Below are 21508 nucleotides of genomic sequence, written 5' to 3'. Positions count from 1 at the left end.
GATGGGCTCTGCTGGCTTGGTTGAAGATGGAGCCCAGGCATGGGCTGCTGAAAGGACACCAACCCAGGGTACTGAGATGGGCACTGTTGGCTGTCAAAGAAGGCAGTGCCTCCAGGGAGGAAGGCTTGGTGCTACAGCCCCATACCAGGCCATGAGTAAGAACTAGTGACTGTATACCCCAGAAGTGGGGACAGTGTGTGTGTGACTCAGCCGGAGGGCTAAGTTGCTGAAGACCTGCTGTACAACCATCACCAGGGGGGTGCTCGCAAGAGGCAGGTGCCACCCCCATTGTAAGAACTGAAAGAAAACCAGGCTTATATTTGACCAGAAAGGAGACACCTGTGAGAGGTGGATGCTGTCCTGTTCAAAATGGAGTGATTGCAGGCAAGTATCAGCCAGAGGGGGATGCTTGTGAGAGGTGGGTGCTGACTCTGTTACAACACCACATTTGAAACAAGATCCTAAAAAGAAAAGGAGTACTTGTGGCACCTTAGAGACTAACCAATTTATTTGAGCATAAGCTTTCGTGAGCTACAGCTCACTTCATCGATGAAGTGAGCTGTAGTTCATGAAAGCTTATGTTCAAATAAATTAGTTAGTCTCTAAGGTGCCACAAGTACTCCTTTTCTTTTTGTGAATACAGACTAACACGGCTGTTACTCTGAAAGGTCCTAAATAGTGCTCTTTAACAGGGTACATGGACAGAGTCCTAACTGTGCACCCCAAACAGGCAAATCCTGCAAATGTAGGAACATAGACCATATTATTTGTATATATTGCAAGGGAAAGAAATCCTGGCTCAAGAAAATGACAGTGTATCATTCATGTGTGGGTCAGTTGTGTGCCCACATGATTCTAGTGAGCCATGGGAGGTAAAGTTAAATATCAATGATAGTGAAATCACACTTTAAATTTACATAAGAGCTCATGCAAGTGTGGTCTGTGTATTGAAGTCAGAATGCTCTTCCTTGATCTTACACAGTTCAGCAGGGGAAATAACTGCAGAGCTCAGTGTGCAGGCAAAACTAAATACAAATCAATTAACTACTAATTCAAATGATCTGCTATCAGGGGAAAACAAATGAACACCTGTTAAACTCTGGTCTAGTAATGGGGCTGGTGTGCCACCTGGAAGAAATCCATATCAATGCTTTGGGCAGAATAGGCTTCGATCATGTTTCCCCAGTCAACACTATATTAAATTGAAAGATTAAGCAAATTCTTACTGTCCTCACACTCAGGGGAATATCACTCCCATTGTGCTTCAAAGCCAAGGAGTAATCGGAATGCATAGTTAGCTGTGGTGTTAAAAAATAAATAACATAACCCACTGAGTGGCACACACCTATGGGTACACTGCCTATGAATAATGCATCAGTCATCACACATGAGCTGATTTGCAGCAACAAAATAAAGCAACTGAGAGAACTTGTCCCTCCCACACTGATATGCCATATTCTCCCAGATTAACTGATGCTTTAGTATTTCCAGTTTGGAGATGGAAGGGCTGGTGCTTACTGGGAGTCTAAGTAGCAGCTGGGTTCATAGAATCATAGAAGGTTAGGGTTGGAAGGGACCTCAGGAGATCATCTAGTCCAACCCCCTGCTTGAAGCAGGACCAATCCCCAATTTTTGACCCAGATCCCTAAATGACCCCCTCAAGGATTGAACTCACAACCCTGGGTTTAGCAGGCTTATGCTCAAACCACTGAGCTATCCCTCCCCCCAATGACCAGCTAAAGCAGCTGCTGAGTTCTGTTGTTGCAGTTGCTATCTATCAGAATTTAGTGCAGTCTGGGCTTCCTGCTGCTGTTCCTGGACTCTGCTGATATCTCTATTCTGTCATCTATTTCAGGGCCTCTCACATTCCTCCAACCCTCTGTGCTCTAGACATCACGTGAATGGAGGTGGCATTCCTATCATGCTCCTGAACGAGAACCAGAGACAGTCAACATTTTTTGACAGAAACCATTCCGGTGGAAAAATGTAGATTAATCAAAATTGATATTTTACCAGGAAAAATTTTTATGAATTGTTCTCAATTATCCTTTTGGAAAATAAAAAGGAAATTTGTTTTGAATTGACATTTTGTTTCATTTCAAACATTTTTTCTACTGGAAATTGTTTGTTTTTGGGAAATTATTTCAGTTTTCTATTGTTTGGATGTTCTAGGGCTTTTTTTCTTTTTCTTTTTTTATCCCACTCTCCTTTTTCCACTAGAAAATGTAGAGAGATATGTTTGAGAAAGTGAGAGGGGAAACTAACCCCTCCCCCCTTTTTTAAACTCTTTTCCAACTGCAAGAGATTTCTGCTTTTCCAACACTTTCCAGTTGAGCCTGATACAATTACTTTAAATATTTGACTACAACTAGCCATACCACTGATAAATAGCTGGAGCTAACCAGGAGAAAAGGAGATGTTAAAAACTACTTCTGTTTATTTTGATATACAATCTGATGACAAAGCATGTGCCTATAGAGAGTTGGTGTCATTTATGGACAGATACATGTACTGTGGTTAAATGTGTACTGTATCTGTCCATAAATGACACCAACTCTATAAAAGAATGGTATTCATCAATTCATAGCATAACTGAATTATTGAGAGACAAGGGCAGTTCCACTTCTACTATACAGAAACCAGAGACAGAATCTGTAGTGAAGACCAAATTGTCAAGATCTTCAGAAGTCAACAATGATGAATTTTCCAGATCCTGGGATCAAAATATCCACAGGGAGAGGGACCTAAAAACCTGAATATTGCATAAGGATTTAATAGACAAAGCAAACAAATGTCAAAGAAAAACATAGCTTGATTATAAGGGTGTGACAGATTCCCCCTCGGCTGTCACCTGGAACTGAAGTACCACTGAGCCCTTTGACCCTTCAGCCTGGGCTCCGTCTCACAATGTGCTGCTGTGACAAGCTGCAAAGCCCTCCAGCCTGCACTTTCACCAGCATTCACATGGGTAGGGACACACCTAGCTGCAGTCACATGCAGGCTGTCCAACCACCAGCCTCCCAGCCTGGGGCTTCAGAGCCGTACCATCCTGCCCTGGTCAAATCTGGCCAGTATATAGGTTTAATACCTGGTCCGCCTCTCCCTCAATGTGAAGAGAACAATGCACACTTGTGTTAACCAAGCAGAGATTTTCCCCAAGCACTCCAGTCAAAGCTCACTGGTTTAGATTAAAACATAAAATAAGTTTATTAACTACAAAAGAATGGATTTTAAATTATTATAAGTGATCGCAAATAGATCAAAGTTGATTACCTAGTAAATAAACAAAACTGCAAACTGAAATTAACACACTAGATAGGTAGGATATGAATTAGTAAATCCTCACCCTGAATGATAAACAGGCTGGCAGATTCTTAAGGCACAAGCTGCCTTGGCTCTGCAGCTTGGGTTTTCCAGGTTTTCATACACAGGCTAGAAATCCCTCTAGCCTGGGACCATCACTTCCCACAGTTCAGTCCTTGTTCCTCAGGTGTTTCCAGATGTGTTATTGTAGGAACAGTGAGGAAACATCATGAGGTCATTTTCCCCTTTTTTTTATCTTCTTCCTGCATGCTGGAAAGCTCTTTTGCTGTGACCTGGGTCAAACAGTTCCCATTGTGTAGTGCTAACTCTGAGAGGTTTCTATTGTACACAGTTCCTGGGGTAATCCTTGTGCTTGTGTGCATTTCCTCAATAAGCCATTAACATTGTTTGGCCTTTTTACTGTTGTACCTGAAAGGCTGCTTGTGGGTGTTTTCAACTTCACAACAAGTTTCAGTAACACATACATAGCCAAACTTCACATACAACAATAGCATATACAATCCAATGAGATATTACTGTCTAGCAGATCTGAACTTTTAGAATGATACCTCACAAGGCATACTTTGTACAAAACATATCCTAATTACATGATAGTGGTGAATATTGGGGTGCCAGGGTGTCACAAAGGGTAACTGTTAGGCTACCAAGCTTGAGGTACCTGAAAGATGATCTGCCTCTCCCAGAGCTGTGTTTGCTCTGAAGTGTTAACAGGAGTAACAAGTAGTAAAAACATATCTACAGTTTGTCACCAAAGCAAGCAAATCTGACCCTGAATACAGAGAGGGATCCAATCTGACCAGTAAATAGGTTTTATTTTTACACAATGACTTTTCAGAGTAAGACCCACACTTTAACCTGTCTACAGGAGCTGCACATTAATTCACACAAGTAGTAATTAGAAGTAAATCTTCAAAGTTAATCCTTCCTCTGAGCTTCCCAGTGCATCCTGTCTTCTCCATTTCGTCTTTTTAGGTCCTGATCCTGCATTCACAAAGCATGAATCCAAGTATTCCATGGACTAATGGGACTACTCACAACTATAGATTTTTTTGCAAGTGCTTATGTGTTTGCAGGATCTCATTACCTTAGATTATCAGTGCTCTTGGGGAGGACTTGTCTTCATTTTGTGTCTTGTGTGTAACCATTAAAATCATTTTTTTTCCTTGGATGACCCATAATTCTCCCTGATGGGCCAAAGGAGGGACAGTGATGATATGTTTTGAACTGTACTGTGTATTAACTAACAATGCACCATATCGATGCTACATTTTTATGAGCTATATATAGTTATGATATGATGAAGTTATTGATTTCCCAAAAGTTATGAGAAGACTACCAAATTCAATCCACACTGATGGAAAATCTGAGAACTGCCTGTGTGTCTCCCAATGTTATTCTGAAAGTAGAATTTGGTCACCTGTTGTTCCAAAAATGCCCATACCACCCCCAGTTTGAGTGCTCAGATACAGCCACTACCTTTAGAAATTTCCAGAAAAATCATCTTCTACTTGAGCTACCCTATAAAATAAGACAGTAATTAATAGTCTCATCATGTGATATTACAGGTATATGTGCAGTTGAACTGGGCACTAAACTGTCAATGCAATGAATTGTGGGTTAATTACATAACTCCCATTGCAGTTAGTAGACCTTCCATGGCTACTGTAAATCCCTCTGCACTTTCCTGAAAATCCACTTATAGCAGATCCAGTCATTTTCCTCATCAAATAGCATATTCCTTGTATTGATTTAAGGCTATAATCAGAGTTCTGAACACCTTCCATGAAACTACTGGTGTTAAGTAGATCTATATCACAACCACTGTTTCCTGTCTAAATAACACCACTTTTAATGAAAAGAAGAGAAAAAGGGACAGAATGGGGAAAAAAAGAAAGATAGTGAAAGATATGCAAAAATAGAAATGAAAGTAATAAATACTATCTTGGAATCAATTCAGTAACTGTGTCCACTGAAGTCTGAAACATGAAATTTGAAATGTAGCTTACATTATTGAAATAAAAACCAATATAACTTTTCTGTTTATTTTGATTATGCAAATGTATCAGCAAAATAAGAAACCCAGATAAAAACAAGGACACTGCTAGTTCTGTTACATAGAACATCTAGCTTTGAATTTGCTGTGCACTGCTGGATCAGTTAATGGGTTCAATAACATTGGTCTAGATTCAGTATTGTCTGTATGTGGTTGTTAATGGATAAATTATGAATAATTCATAAACATGAAAATTAATCAGTGAACTCTAATTTTAAGGGCTGTGTTTGAAGAAAAACAAATTCCTTACATGGTTGAGTTCTGCTAAGTCTGTGACTTTTAATACATATTCTGGGCCTAAAATTCTATGTATGATACAAATTAAACAAAGTCCTGTTTAAGAATAAATATTCCCTTGACTGGGAAGAGTATAAATGAGTGAATTATACATGAGCATTAAATATGGTCATGCTGAGAACACATTCTTGGCCTGTTTTAATATAGCTCTAAATTATGATAAATTCTGAATCATTTCAATTGATTCTTAAACAGTAAATTACATAGAAAAAATATTATTTATATATTTCCTATATAACTAACATTGCAATGTTGGTTGTTTTAAAACATAGTGGCCTAAAAACATAGGTTTACTCATCCGTTTTTAATGCTATACATTTTTTGTCTATATCCTTGTAATTGTCTGCTTGTGGAAGGACTAGGGTTACTACAGCAGGGACTTTGGATCCCGCATAAAATAAGACTGTCTGTGAGAATTACTTACTATATGTAGCAATTTTCTTGCCTTTCTATTCTCATCTTTTTGAATATCTATTTCAGACAAGAGACCCAGGAGCAACTAATACTTGCATGAGGCCTGATCCTATTGCCATATGATTGAAGGCAAAACTCACATGAACAGAACCTAAATTCAGATCTCAGAATTATCCATAATTCCTGCAGCCATACAACCTTGCATGCAATCCTGTCAGATCACACACGCTAAAAAAAGATTTAACCAGGTCACCATTTGGATAGACGATCTACCAATAGGAAATGGTGGAGTTGGTGAAGAAATTAGCTTACTTCTTCCAGAGTTTCTAGTATACAAATTCTCCAGATTTGTACTCCTGGAGATTACAATGCAAATTCCGATTTTAATGTAAATCGTGTAAATCTGTGGTAATGGCCCTGACTTCATTGGGGACACTCCACATTTATGCTGCTGTACCTTAAATCAGAGTTTCACTCACTGTCTTTTGTCTGAGATATAAAACCAAAGTCTTCATCATGTGTGATCATCAGAATCCCACAACATTTTTCCAAGGGCTAGGAGCACTAATCCTGGTGTCGGGGCCAATTCTAAATCGTGCAATAAGTCTGCTCCTTTCATTTGGATATGACATTTTTTTTTCTTCCTCTTTCACTAAGTATTGTTATAAGTAAAAACAAAAAGGAGTCCTTGCAGCAACTTTTGAAGTGGTAATGAGAGTGGCTCATTTCAGACAGTTCACAAGAAGGTGTGACAAGAAGGTAACAGTAGGGAGAAATTAGTATTGGGGAAATTAGGTTTAGGTTTTGTAATGACCCAACCACTCCCAGTCTTTATTCAGGCCTAATCTGATGGTTTCCAGTTTGCAAATTAATTCCAGTTCTGCAGTTTCACATTGGAGTCTGTTTTTGAAGCTTTTTTGTTGAAGAATTGCCTCTTTTAGGTCTGTTGTTTCATCAGCAACTACACACCACACAACAAAAACACCAACCCAGGAACCAAACACTGCAACAAACCCCGGTGCCTACACTGTCCACATATCTATTCAAGGGACACCATCACAGGACTAACCACATCAGTCACACCATCAGGGGCTCATTCACCTGCACATCTACCAATGTGATATGCCATCATGTGCCAGCAATGCCCCTCACCGGTAGTGATTAATGGGTTCATGTCTAGTTGGCAGTCGGTATCAAGTGGAGTGCCCCAAGGGTTGGTCCTGGGGCTGGTTTGTTCAATATCTTCATTAATGATCTGGAGGATGGCATGGACTGCACTCTCAGCAAGTTTGCAGATGACACTAAACTGGGAGGAGAGGTAGATATGCTGAAGGGTAGGGATAGAATACAGAGGGACCTAGACAAATTAGAGGATTGGGCCAAAAGAAATCTGATGAGGTTCAATAAGGATAAGTGCAGGGTCCTGCACTTAGGATGGACGAATCCCATGCACTGCTACAGACTAGGGACCAAATGGCTAGGAAGCAGTTCTGCAGAAAAGGACCTAAGGGTTACAGTGGACGAGAAGCTGGATATGAGTCAACAGTGTGCTCTTGTTACCAAGAAGGCTAATGGCATTTTGGGCTGTATAAGTAGGGGCATTGCCAGCAGATCGAGGGACGTGATTGTTCCCCTCTATTTGACATTGGTGAGGCCTCATCTGAAGTACTGTGTCCAGTTTTGGACCCCACACTACAAGAAGGATGTGGATGAATTGGAAAGCGTCCGGCGGAGGGCAACAAAAATGAGTAGGGGACTGGAACACATGACTTATAAGGAGAGGCAGAGGGAACTGGGATTATTTAGTCTGCAAAAGAGAAGAATGAGAGGGGATTTGATAGCTGCTTTCAACTACCTGAAAGGGGGTTCCAAAGAGGATGGATCTAGGCTGTTCTCAGTGGTAGCAGATGACAGAACAAGGAGTAATGGTCTCAAGTTGCAGTGGGGGAGGTTTAGGTTGGATATTAGGAAAAACTTTTTCACTAAGAGGGTGGTGAAACACTGGAATGCGTTACCTAGGGAGGTGGTAGAATTTCCTTTCTTTGAGGTTTTTAAGGTCAGGCTTGAAAAAGCCCTGGCTGGGATGATTTAGTTGGGGATTGGTCCTGCTTTGAGCAGGGGGTTGGACTAGATGACCTCCTGAAGTCCCTTCCAACCCTATATTCTATGTACATTGGCCAAACTGGACAGTCTCTATGCAAAAGAATAAATGGACACAAATCTGACATCAGGAATCATAACATTCAAAAACCAGTAGAACACTTCATTCTCCCTGGTCACTCAATAACATGTATTTTCATGTATTTATACCTGCTCCTGTATTTTCCACTCCATGCATCTGATGAAGTGGGTTCTAGCCCATGAAAATTTTTGCCCTAATAAATTTGTTAGTCTCTAAGTTGCCACAAGGACTCCTTGTTGTTTTTGCTGATACAGACTAATATTTTATTAACACAATGTGATAGCTGAGATACCACAACATACCACTTATAACAGGAATAAGGTGGTGGTTTTTGGTTACTGCAATGTGGTAACTAACAATAAGTGTAGATCTTTGAAAGTTGACCAGTATGAGTGAGTATGTATGCATATGTGTCTAAGAGAGAATAGCATAGCAGTGGTTTTGTTTCACAATAGCCAAGGCTAAAACTAGACTGCAGAAGCCAAAGTGCATCTTTTTTAAACTCTATTTGTATTGTTTTTATATAAAATATAAACACAACAAAATAAACCACATGTAAGTATACATACCAGATAGAAATAGTATATACACAAATAACAAAATTCAAGTGAATGTTTAATGGAATATTTATGGAATTCTCTCTTAGAAAACTCAGTCTGACTTTCCTATTTTAGTTATGTATTTAGAAACACAAGGAGAAAACAAATCTATTTAACTAGAAAATATCTTTTTGGTATTCTGAACAATTTCCCATGGGAAAAGAGAAATATTTTTTAAAAGTTTTAAAATGTTAAACAGCTAAAAAGGAAACATTTTTGAAGACATTTAGAATTCAAAATGACTTCAACTCTAATCTCCAGTGATACAGATTAATTGACAATGGTGTGTCTCACATTACTTATCACACACTTAGATCATTTTATTTCATTGACTTCTAGTCATAAAGACAGTATACTTTACTTCTATTTTAACAACTTTATGATAAATAGAGATGAGCCTCTTCTGACTGTGGAATTTACACATGGCATTTTTATCTGGCGTAAGGTTTAACTGATGTATAGTACAAGGATGTTCTCCTGTAAGCTAGTGTGCATGCATTGTTATGTTCACTCTACTTTCATGACAGGTTTCAGAGTAATAGCCGTGTTAGTCTGTATTCGCAAAAAGAAAAGGAGTACTTGTGGCACCTTAGAGACTAACCAATTTATTTGAGCATAAGCTTTCGTGAGCTACAGCTCACTTCATCGGATGCATACTGTGGAAAGTGTAGAAGATCTTTTTATACACACAAAGCATGAAAAATACCTCCTCCCACCCCACTCTCCTGCTGGTAATAGCTTATCTAAAGTGATCCAATTGTAAGGAGAGTGATCACTTTAGATAAGCTATTACCAGCAGGAGAGTGGGGTGGGAGGAGGTATTTTTCATGCTTTGTGTGTATAAAAAGATCTTCTACACTTTCCACATTATGCATCCGATGAAGTGAGCTGTAGCTCACGAAAGCTTATGCTCAAATAAATTGGTTAGTGTCTAAGGTGCCACAAGTACTCCTTTTCTTTCTACTTTCATGCTACTCCAACAACGAAAATATTATTTAGTGTTTTTCATGGTTTTTCTCGTGCTATAGACAGACAATGAATTTGTAATGTTCTTTGAGGTCTGAGTCATGTGGGTCAAGCTTGACTCCAGTATCTTGTACAATTTTTCAATTAATATGGAACCTAGACTTGTTGCCTAGAAGAAATGGCTTTAAATAATTGAATTATAATGATGAAGGCCAAGTTTGCTCATAGTGTAAATTTAATGAAAGAGCAAAGAGTCAACTGCAATTAATCCTCATGTGAACAATGACAGAGGGAAGGAGAAACATTTCTAAACAATTGTTAAGCCAAAACAAAGTCAGTGGTGAGTATTTTTTAGTTTTCTTACATTTTCCCCCTGAATTTTAGAGTTCAGGAAACAGCAACCCTCAAGACTTTAAATATCTCCCATTTATCCACCAAATAATTTTACCATGAGGAGCTTTTTTCACTGACACAAGTACCAACCTACTCGAGCCATCTGGAGTTTCCATATTCATTCAGCCCTTGGCCATTCTGCTAAGGTTGTTAATGCCAGTTTAGCAGTGTGGACACTCGTATGGGTGGACTGGGATTTACTATATTTCACAGGGGCAATTATACCGAGTGGTAGAGTGGATAGGAGACAGGAGAGGAGACCTGGGTTCCATTTCACGTCTTTCCACTGACCTTGTGTGTGTTTGTACCATGCCTTGCAGAACTGGGCCACAATCTCAGTTGCATCTTCCCAGAACAACTGTAATATTATTACTACTAATAATAATAATTACCAGCTCTCTGTGATAATTTGAATCATCTTCAATTGAAGATCTACTTTAACGTGGTATGGTTTTATGTAGATGCAAGAGTGTCCACAGTCCTAATCCAAAACTCATTGAAGTCAATGGAAATGGCTTCAAATCCCTTTGTCAAATCCATAAGCCACCCACTCATCCAATAGGATCTATGTTCATTTACAGGTCAGTCACAGTATGCAGACAGAAATTATTCTAGTGGACTGTATTTTAAGAGGAGAATTTGGTATCATTCATATTGATTTAATCCAGGGTTTACACTGAGATGTGAATTGGTTTATCAGTTTTCATTGTCTTGCCTTAAAGAATGCCCATGTTCTCTCACTAAAGGAATGAATATATGCAACTAGAGAAAAGTGACTTGTATAAGGATTCTTAATCAAATATACAATATTATTTTTTCTCTTTTTTTAAAAAACACATTTTCCTTTTTAAATTAACCTCTTGTTTTGGAGTACTTACTTGTGCAGAGATCTTCTATTTAGGCATAATTAACTAAAAAAAAATAAAAACTCCTGATTTCCAATGTTAAAAATTGTAAGGGGCCAAATCTGCCATTTTTATGGTTGAGTAATGTATATTTTTATACCTTCCCATGAAAACATATTTTACTTGGCAAAAGCCTGAGGAAATAAAGCATTTAAACTGGAGGGAAAGAACTTTAAAGTTGTCACTTTAACTCATGCAGTTATAGGTTTTTTTCATCATAAGAGTGACACTATGCCCTTAACTTACTTTAACTTCAAATTTCCTGCTTTTTATTGGTTTGTGTCAAATCTTTAATATTATTTAAAGATATCTCTTTGTATTTAATTAAGCAATGATGACTGTTACAGGGCATTCCTAGCTATTAATGACTGACTGGCAAAAGCTGAGTGTCTGCGGTACAGCTAACGTTTTATGGTATCGGAGGAAGCTAGACTGATGGGGTAGAGTAGGGGTCTTAAAGAGGGCAGACTGTGCTAAGCTCATTAATACTATGATACTTTGAGGCACTCACCTGAGATGTGTCCAGGCACCTTGCTTTTTGCACTTAACCAGTCACAAAGGCTTTATATACACTAGCATTTTTCTTAATATGTCCCACTGCAGCACTAGCATCAGTGCAATTCTATCAGTAGTCGCAATGGTTGGAGTGCTGGGTATAGATCAGACACCATCATTTGAACAAGCATGGTCTCTAACTCTACTCTGAGGAGGTCTAGCTTACATAGTGGTTAAAACACCAGCTACTGCCAGCCTGTCAACGTTAGTGATCTCACTGTTGCCACAAGAGGTGGAGATGAGCCAGTGGTAGGGCAATTCAGAGACATTTTCAGAAAAATGGTAGTTGAGACAAGACCAAAGTGCAAGTGATTGTGAAACATATTAGCTCTTAATTGTTGGTGATAGAAATGTTGGAGAATGATGCTCTCACAAGCTAAGGACTTGGCCTGGTTAACAACTGGATGAGGTACCTCCAGGCAGAAACATCCTTAGGTATATAGTAGGTAGGCAGCATGGTCACTCATAGAGAGAATGCCCATATTATTTTGATTGATACAGATTGTTCCTCAGCTGGTATGGCAGCATGGAAAGGGTCATAACCTCACCCCTTCTCTCTACTCACTTAAATATAGGGACTGCTATTGTGTCTGGCCTTTGTTCATGGAAGGCTCCTTGAGCCCTTCCACTCTTGGCATACGTTTGGCATACACTTCGTCACACACGCTGTTGCCCTTGAGGGAGTACCCAACCAACTGTAGGACATGTCATGGTCACTCTCCAACAGGGTAATTCCAAATGATCCCTTCTAGAAAAGTTCTGTAGAATTTCATAAAATGTCCCAGTCTATAGGACTTTTAGAACCATTGTATAGCATTTATCAAACAATTGTATATATGCTATAAAATTCTGTTGGTTCAAAAAACTTAAGAAAGGAGGTTGATTATTATATAGGTTTTTTTACAGTAATTTCTATAAAACCCTCTTACACTTCTATAGGACCCTGTTGGTTTCCTTCCTATTAAATTTTCTAGCATTTCTGTATAAAGAATCATTCCTGGCCTGCAATGAGTCTAGTCATCTACTCTCCACTAATTGCTGCATGTAATTAAGCAGAAATGGAGACAACCTTTTTCGGAGGATAGGAAGAAGAGAGCAGGGAGTGATGAGGGAACACTAACCTACACCATTACTTAGTGTGCAGTGAATGTACAACCTAGGAGCCAGAGAGAACTTTGGTCCTGTAGGAAGTGGAGTTGCTAATTCAGTTTAATAGAATTTTTCTACTCCGGGATTCAAGTTCAGGTTCTGGAGGGAAGTGATAGCTTGATGGTTTTGTTTACCTTTCATGTAAATGAGTTCCCATGGTCTCTTAACGTACTTTGGAAGTACCTTCAAGATGGAGGAACCACATTCCTTTGTCTAGGGTAGGATAATTTCAGTCTTGCCTGGTAGGTACACTTTAAGAACATAATTACTTATATGTTTGTAATCTTTCATTTGTCCTCTGTATGTACATCATGCAATAATAATGATTAGTATGTTATTAGCTTTTCACTGACATCTTACATGACACCCTTTATATCTAGGTTATGACATTAGTGAGTTGGGTACCCTGAAACAGTCAGTCCAGCTGAAACTCACTATGAGATAGAAGTGAGCTCCTTGCCCTCTTGCACTGGGATGTTGTTAGGTCACAGGTACCTTTATCCAGGTGATGGCATGAGGCCCAACTCCAGAAGAGGGTCCTGGATCTAGAGGGCCTTTCTAATGAAGAGCCTGGAGGAGGAGAAGGAGGGACTCGGATGCAGGTAGACTGATTAAAATTAACTCTTCCCCTCCTCCCTAGCTATGATGCTGGAGTGAAGGCTGATTTGCATGCCCCATTTGGCCTTTCATTAAATTACTCGACCCTTGAAGTGGCACTGTCCACTATAAACAAGCCTAACTGAACTTCTTGATCCCTGGAAGGGAAAACTGAGGAAACGACACAACCATGTCTGTGCCCTACTTATTTCCTCCCAACAGTCATTGAATCAAAAGCGTATATTTAGATTTTCAGAAAAACCTTTAAGAAGGCCCCTCACCAAAGGCTCTTAAGCAAAGTCAGCAGTCATGGGATGAGAGAGAAGGTCCTCTCATGGATCAATAACTGATTAAAGATAGGAAACAAAGGGTAGGAATAAATGGTCACTTCTCACAATGGAGAGAAGTAAATAGTGAGGTACCTTAAGGGTCTGTTCTGGGACAGTGCTTTTCCAAATATTCATAAAGGATCTGGAAAGGGGGATGAACAGGGAGATGGAAAAATTTGCATACAATGCAAAATTACTCAAGATAGTTAAGTTCAAAGTTGACAGCAAAAGAGTTACAAAGGGATCTCACTCGACTGGGTGACAAAATGGCAGATGAAATACTATGTTAAGTGCAAAATAATACACATTAGAAAAAAGTATTCAAAATTATGGGATTCAAATTAGATGCTACCACTCAAGAAAGATCTTAGGGTCTTTGTGGACAGTTCTCTGAAAACATCTGCTCGATGTGCCATGGCAGTTATAAAAGCTAACAGAATGTTATGAACCATTCAGAAAGGAATAGATAATTGGACAGAAAATATCATAATACCACTATATAAATCTATGGCATTCCCACACTGTGTGCAGTTCTGGTCACCATATCTCAGAAAAGATACGTTAGAATTGGAAAAGATACAGAGAAAGGCAACAAAAATAATTAGGGTTATGGAACAGCTTCCACATGAGGAAAACTTAAAAGGACTGTGATTGCTCAGCATACAAAAGAGATGACTGGGGGAGAAGGATTCAGATGGAGACTATAAAATCATGAATGGTAAGAAGAATGTGAATAGGGAAGTGTTGTTTGCCCCTTCACATAACAGAAGAACTAGGGGTCACCAGATGAATCTAATAGGCAGCAATTTAAAACAAGCAAAAGGAATTACTTCTTCACACAATGCTCAGTCAGCCTGTAGAACTCAGTGCCAGGGGATGTTGTGAATGCCAAAATTATAAACAGGTTAAAAAAAAGTGTTATATCTGAATTGTTCCCATGTCATTGGATTGTTCCCTTGTCATTGGTTGTTTCTAAGAGCATGAACAAGACTCTGGCATTACTTGCTACCATGGTATTTGCCAGAATGGCTACTTTATTGCGTGCCATGGAGGATAGCTCCATCAATGGCTATTAGCCAAGATGATCAGGGACACAGCCTATGCTGCAAATGTCCTAAATCTCCTAATTCCAGAAGCTGGGGCAGGAGAACAGGGGATGTATCATTCAAAATTACCTTGTTTTCTTCATTCCCTCTGAAGAATCTGGGACTGGCCACTGTCAGAAAATAGCATACTGGACTAGATGGACCATTGGTCTGACACAATATGTCCATTCTTATATTCTTATGTGCAGATGACTTCTGATTATGTCACCAGGCCACTGGGTTTGTGACATGCTGCTGCTATAGTTTTTATATCACATGGCCCTTGGGATTGGGGAAGATAATGGAGATCTAGTGCCCCCACAGTTCAGGTCTGATGGGATGGATCTAGCTATTCAATTGGATTACTAATGGTTATATGGCACTTATTACAAGGGTAGCAATTTTGAATTATTGGACTTCAGTTTTTGGATTTATTTGATCTTATTTCCCTCTGTAGTTTCAAATGCACAGGGTAATCCACTGCATTCCTCTTCTTATATGTTGTGTAGTGTTTCTTTGTGATGTTATATTGCTGCTGAATTTGAGCAGTGGATGAAGAATTTCCTGTGTAATGTCAGCCCACATACTCCCTGGCTGTGCAGTTCAGAGGAGGGCAAAGCTGAGTTAAGGCCATATAAAGGGAGAAGTGGCTTTCAGAGATGCACTTTCTTTCCATGGAGCCACCTATCTCCCCACTACGAAACATCAGCATAGCCCAAAAAATGTGTGGAGTCAGAAATGGTTGGGGATGATTCCAATTCCTACTGGCAATGGGTGTGCTGGTGTTTCAGTTTGCAGTTATCACCAGGTGGAGAGAAGGATGTTGAACTTAACCCTTTATATTTAAAATAGACTATAGGCAAGTCTCCCTTCCCTGTGAACTGCATCTTGACATGGTGGGGTGGCTTGTTTGTTCCAATTACTATGAGAGCTAGGCCAGCAGGAGTTTTAACTCCTGGTGGGGCCACCCACCCCAGACCACTCAAAGTGTAGGGACCAGACAAGAAGCAGTCAACTGGCCCTCCAGGGTGGGGGTTGAGCAATAGGCCAACTACCTATCCTCATAAAAAATTAAGTTATAGAAACACAACAAGGTAGCCACTCTGGCAAATAGTGTGATAGCCAGGAATGGCAGAGTCTTGTTCAAGTCCTAAAAAACATCCAACGGCACAGGGATGATTCAGGTTCAGATATTCCTTTTAGATTTGCAAAATTCCATTAAGTCTAATGCAATAGACATGTATTTATCACAAAACCCAGAATTAAAAGAATACTGTGTGTTCTGTAACATAAAAGACAATCTCTTATTTAAACATAATGCATTTACCTTGCCATAAATACCACTGCTAGCCTGTGATCATCCAAAGGGAATATACAGCCCTTTATACCTGTGTTTGAACCCCATTGATCTCCATGAAAATTGAATGAGCAAATCCATGGTGATGATATATTTCTCTAAATGTCCTTGGGATAGTTGAGAGGCCAAATATCATTACATTATTTTTCATGAAAGTGATTTCCCAGTGAAACTTCTGATACAAATAATTTATCAATATACTTAAAAAAACATAGCTCAGGTCTATTTCTACCATAAAATCTCCTTGACAGAGAATTATTTTTAAGTCTTTCAAACTGTCCGTTCTGAATTACTTCACTTTTAGAAATGTGTTTAACCAGTTTAAATATAATACAGAATAATGATTTCATGAGGACTTTTGGACAGAAAATAATGACCTTAACCATCCACTTTAGCAATATGAGTGATGTTCTGTACAACCTTCAAGGTAAGGCACCTGAAATTTCATGTTCTCTTTATCTCCATGTTTAAAGCTTCCAGAGTCTACCTTTAATCTAAAATAACTTGGAAGCTTTGTCCTAACTGTTTTCTTTAGACAAATAAGTTTTAAGCCTTCTAACTTATAGGTTATTACTGAAAATTGAGATTTTAACCTTCTTGCAGTGCTACAGCATAATTTGGATCATCCCGCTGGGGGACTTAATCTAAATTGAAATTATGAAGGGAAAAAGGTGTTAACTCCTTCACAGTGAGTCAGAAGATTTCAGAACTAAGACAGAATTCTAATCTCAGACTGCAGTAGGTCCACTGACTTCCATGGAGTATGCCTCATTTACAGAAATAATCTTGAAAGGAGAATCAGGCCATAAAGTAGTAAATATCTCCCATGGAAGTGAGAAACAGAGAATTTAGTATATGAAAGAATCAAAATGAGTCTGTTATGCCCACCTGTTTCAGCAAGGTTTCAGCCAACTCCCATCCCAATCCACTTTAATTTATATGGAGACGGAACACTAAATCATGGGCCAAATTTTGAAATGTGTATGCACTTGATTTTTCTTACAAGAAAGTTAGACTTTAGACACGTGCACTTGTGCAACCCGTCTGACATCACATGATCTGTTGCACGCATTCAAATGATGCACAGTTTCTATGAGTGCAATCTCTTCAGAATATGTAGGCCTACATATTCATAGAAGTATGACCAACAAATGTTCTGGGAGCATGCAAAGATACGCAATTGTAAAACCTGCAGCAGGAATATAGAGAATCAAACTATATAGGACTGTCAACTATCCCCATCAGCCCTTCTACTTAGCAATAAATAGTTGGCTCATGTCCCAGCCCAGCAAAACAATGACGCCTATGCTTAACTTTAGATTGTATTCAGGGATTGTCTTTTTACTCTTTCTTTATAGTGCCACCATCCACTGGGTGCCCAATCCTGACCGGAGCCTTTGGATACCACTGTAATATGAGTAATTACTATTACTACTACTACTAACTGTAAGGATGTGAGTAGTCCCATTGAAACACAACACATGTTTAAGTCCCTTGCTGGATCAGGGCCCAGTATTTTATTCTGAACTTTGCTAATAGAGCTGTGGGTGTTTCAGATTTCAGCAACAATTTCCCCCTCCCTTATGTCCATCTTCTGTAGATGGACATTAGAAAATTTTGTTCAATGTATGTCAAACAAGGTTTTAAATGGCTATGAACCTAAATGACACAGTGCAAATGTTTTGAAAGGAACACCTTTAGCTACCATTGACCTTTTGGTATTAACAGTTGTTTTCATTTATGCTATAAGTGATGAGCAAAACTCTCTCCTATCCAAGCATCGCAGAGTTAATTTACTTAAATTAAGCTTAGATGACAATTATCACAAATTTCTCTTGTACATCTGCATTGGAACTGCCCTTTTTAAATTTCCCATGACTCTCATACTCATGAAGTACCGCTGAGTTCTCATTTTTCAGTATATTGAGTATTGTTGATTTTTATTTTATGCCTGCTGTTTTGCATACAATCCATCTTACTGTAGCTTCGTCAGTGATCTACGAGGCAAATGATTCTCTCTGTCAGCTCGCAGTGCCTCACAGATCCACTGAAAATGAACACAGTGGAAGCTGAGCTCAAGCTATATTCACTTCTGATTTGCTTGTTTCTGAATCAGAGCACTATTCCTGAGCAGTCATATTGTGTGCTGCTGTTTCATTGTGTGGTTCAATAAAACAAAAAGACCATTTTAAATTTTAGTTGCTGCTGTGTGGCATGCAGTGCTACAAATAAGAAACATAGAAGCAAAAGTATTATATATATATACTAACAGAACTGATGCTGTGCTAAATACAACTGAACCATAGATTTCTGAATTTCTTAGATTTAACCACCAGGGGTTTACATTAAGGGTTAGATTTTTGAGAAGTATGTGCAAATAGTTGAGGAACAGATGAACCAATATCTTAGATGTATGTATGGCTACCACTGAAGTGAATCTGGGCTATATGTAAGTGTACAGAGGCACAGTTTGGTCCTCTGTGTGTTCTTGTTATAATTCACATAACAGATATGGGTGAGTGCATATGATAAATTCATATTGAATGTATAGTGGACTCAGTTTAGGCTGTAAGCCACACCCTCGGTATGAGTGGGTTGGAGCACGAGCATTTCCATGGAGGCATAAGCACGTATATGTACTGTGACTGCTATTTGTTACATAAAAACAAACAAAACATTAACAGTTTCTCACATATTCTTGTGACCTGAAATACTTTTGTAATACTACCATCTTATGTGGTCAGTAGTTAGTTTTTTAAACTATTGACTGATAGTTAATGGCTGTGAGCAATTCACTTGAATCTCTATCTTCAAAGAGAGAAACCTTGGCACAGGGTGATTCTGATGCTGCAATATAAATTGAAAAACAAAACCCTGGATGAAATCTTGGCTGCCTTGAAGTCAAAGGCAAAATTCCCATTATTCCATGAAGCCAGGAAATCACACACAGTATTTAAACATATTTCATATTTACAGTAGCATTTCTCTTTTCTTTCATGTTTTGTCAAGGTTACCCCATCCTGATTTTAGAGAGAGGTCTAAAAAAATATGGCACTTTCCTAAATATGTGCAAAAGCAAGACACATGATGGAGTGGAATGGTATGAAGCTTTATTGATATAGGTGCTTGGAACATTTTTGACTGACCATTTTTTCATCATAATATTCTATTCCATTGTAGCCAAAGTGTTTTGGGGAGATGTATCAATTTCAACAACATTGTCAACAAGAAATTATCTGGGGTCCAGGCTGCATTCTGGGGAGAGAGAGAGAAAGACACACACACACACACATACAAATCCAAATCAGAAACCAGATTTTTCAATCTGAAAACTGTGTGAATTTTCAATCTGTGTGAATTTTCACACAATTCCATTTTGTTGGATTCCATTTTGCAGAAAGAAAACAAAACTTCAAAACTGCAAAAGTTGTTGCTAAATGGAATTGTCATTCTCCAGTGCTATTTATTCGCTTTCATATAGGATGACTTGCTTAATTCACTGCTGGCTTCACTATCCATAACTTCTGATGATCCAAAAATCATCTCAATAAATTCTTTATATCATGCCACTGCACCAGGTATTCTCACTCTCACTTGTATATACATTTTGCAGAGATCAGAGAGAAGATCCAATTTGTTTCAAAGAATTGTCCCTTCTTTTTTTCTTTCCCCTGCTTAAGGGACCAAATTGTGTTCTCCATTAAAGCCGGTGAAACCAAAAGCAAAGTGTATCCAGTTTTGAAGTCTATCCTTCCAAACTCATAACAGTTAAGTCTTAGCAAATATTCTCAAGGTTGTAACAAAAACAATTATGTCAACAAGACTTTAAATTGTGATAATTACCAGAAACCCAATGTCAGCCAGATACAGTAACTGGTCACATAATTTATTATACAAATCTTGAATATTTTCTGTCCTATTTTTTTTATTATGTTCATGAATAGCAAAAATTTCCTAGAGTTTATTAAGGAGTCAGTTTGTTTCCCTCTGTCACTGAAATGAATCTGTATTTGTTTTACAAAATGGATATTCACCATCTGGTGCCCAGATTGATATAAAGCTAAGCATATTTAATATGCATATTGACATCCATGATTTGCAAGCCTGGAGGGATGTATATTCTAAATAATCATTGATTATTTGCAAGAAATGTATTTAGGAAAAAAAGCTTTGGGAATTACATTTTTAATTCCCTAATAATAATAGAACCAGTTTATTCAACAGAAGAATAGAGCATGAGACTTCTAAAATATAAGTATGGTCCCAGTTAAATGTAACATTTGGGCATTGTGCATGTATATATTTTCCAAGCTGCTGATGGGATTTAAACACAATATTACCATTAAAATATAGGGGACCTGTTGATCTAAATCTCTTAGGTATGAAAACATAAAGGCCATACTGGGTCAGACCAAAGGTCCATCTAGCCCAGTATCCGTCTTCCAACAGTGACCAATGCCAGATGCCCCAGACGGAATGAACAGAACCGGTAATCATCAAGTGATCCATCCCCTGTTGCCCATTCCCAGCTTCTAGCAAACAGGCTAGGGACACCATCCCTGCCCATCCTGGCTAATAGCCATTGATGGACCTATCCTCCATTAATTTATCGAGTTCGTTTTTGAACCCTGTTATAGTCTTGGCCTTCACAACATCCTCTGGCAAGAAGTTCCACAAACTGACTGTGCGTTGTGTGAAAAATACTTCCTTTTGTTTGTTTTAAACCTGCTGCATATTAATTTCATTTGGTGGCCCCTAGTTCTTGTGTTATGAGAAGGAGTAAATAACACTTCCTTATTTACTTTCTGCATACCAGTCATGATTTTGTAGACTTTTGTAGATTTTCATATCCCCTCTTCGTCGTCTCTTTTCCAAGCTGAAAAGTGCCCGTCTTATTAATCTCTCCTCATATGGTAGCCATTCCATACCCTAATAATTTTTGTTGCCTTTTTCTGAACCTTTTCCAAGTCCAATGTATCTTTTTTTGAGAGAGAGAGGTGAGACCACATCTCCACAAAGTATTCAAGATGTGGGCGTACCATGGATTTATATACAGGCAATATGATATTTTGTCTTATTATCTATCTCTTTCCTAATGATTCCCAATATTCTGTTCACTTTTTTGACTGCTGCTGTACATTGAGTGGATGTTTTCAGAGAACTATCCACAATGATGCCAAGATCTCTTTCTTGAGTGGTAACAGCTAATTTAGACCCCATCATTTTATATGTATAGTTGGGATTATGTTTTCCAATGTGCATTAGTGTGCATTTATCAACATTGAATTTCCCCTGCCATTTTG

Source organism: Eretmochelys imbricata, chromosome 2, assembly GCF_965152235.1.
Source record: "Eretmochelys imbricata isolate rEreImb1 chromosome 2, rEreImb1.hap1, whole genome shotgun sequence".
Lineage (NCBI taxonomy): Eukaryota > Metazoa > Chordata > Testudines > Cheloniidae > Eretmochelys > Eretmochelys imbricata.
The sequence above is the reverse complement of the archived record's forward strand: the minus strand, read 5'-3'. Positions refer to the sequence as shown.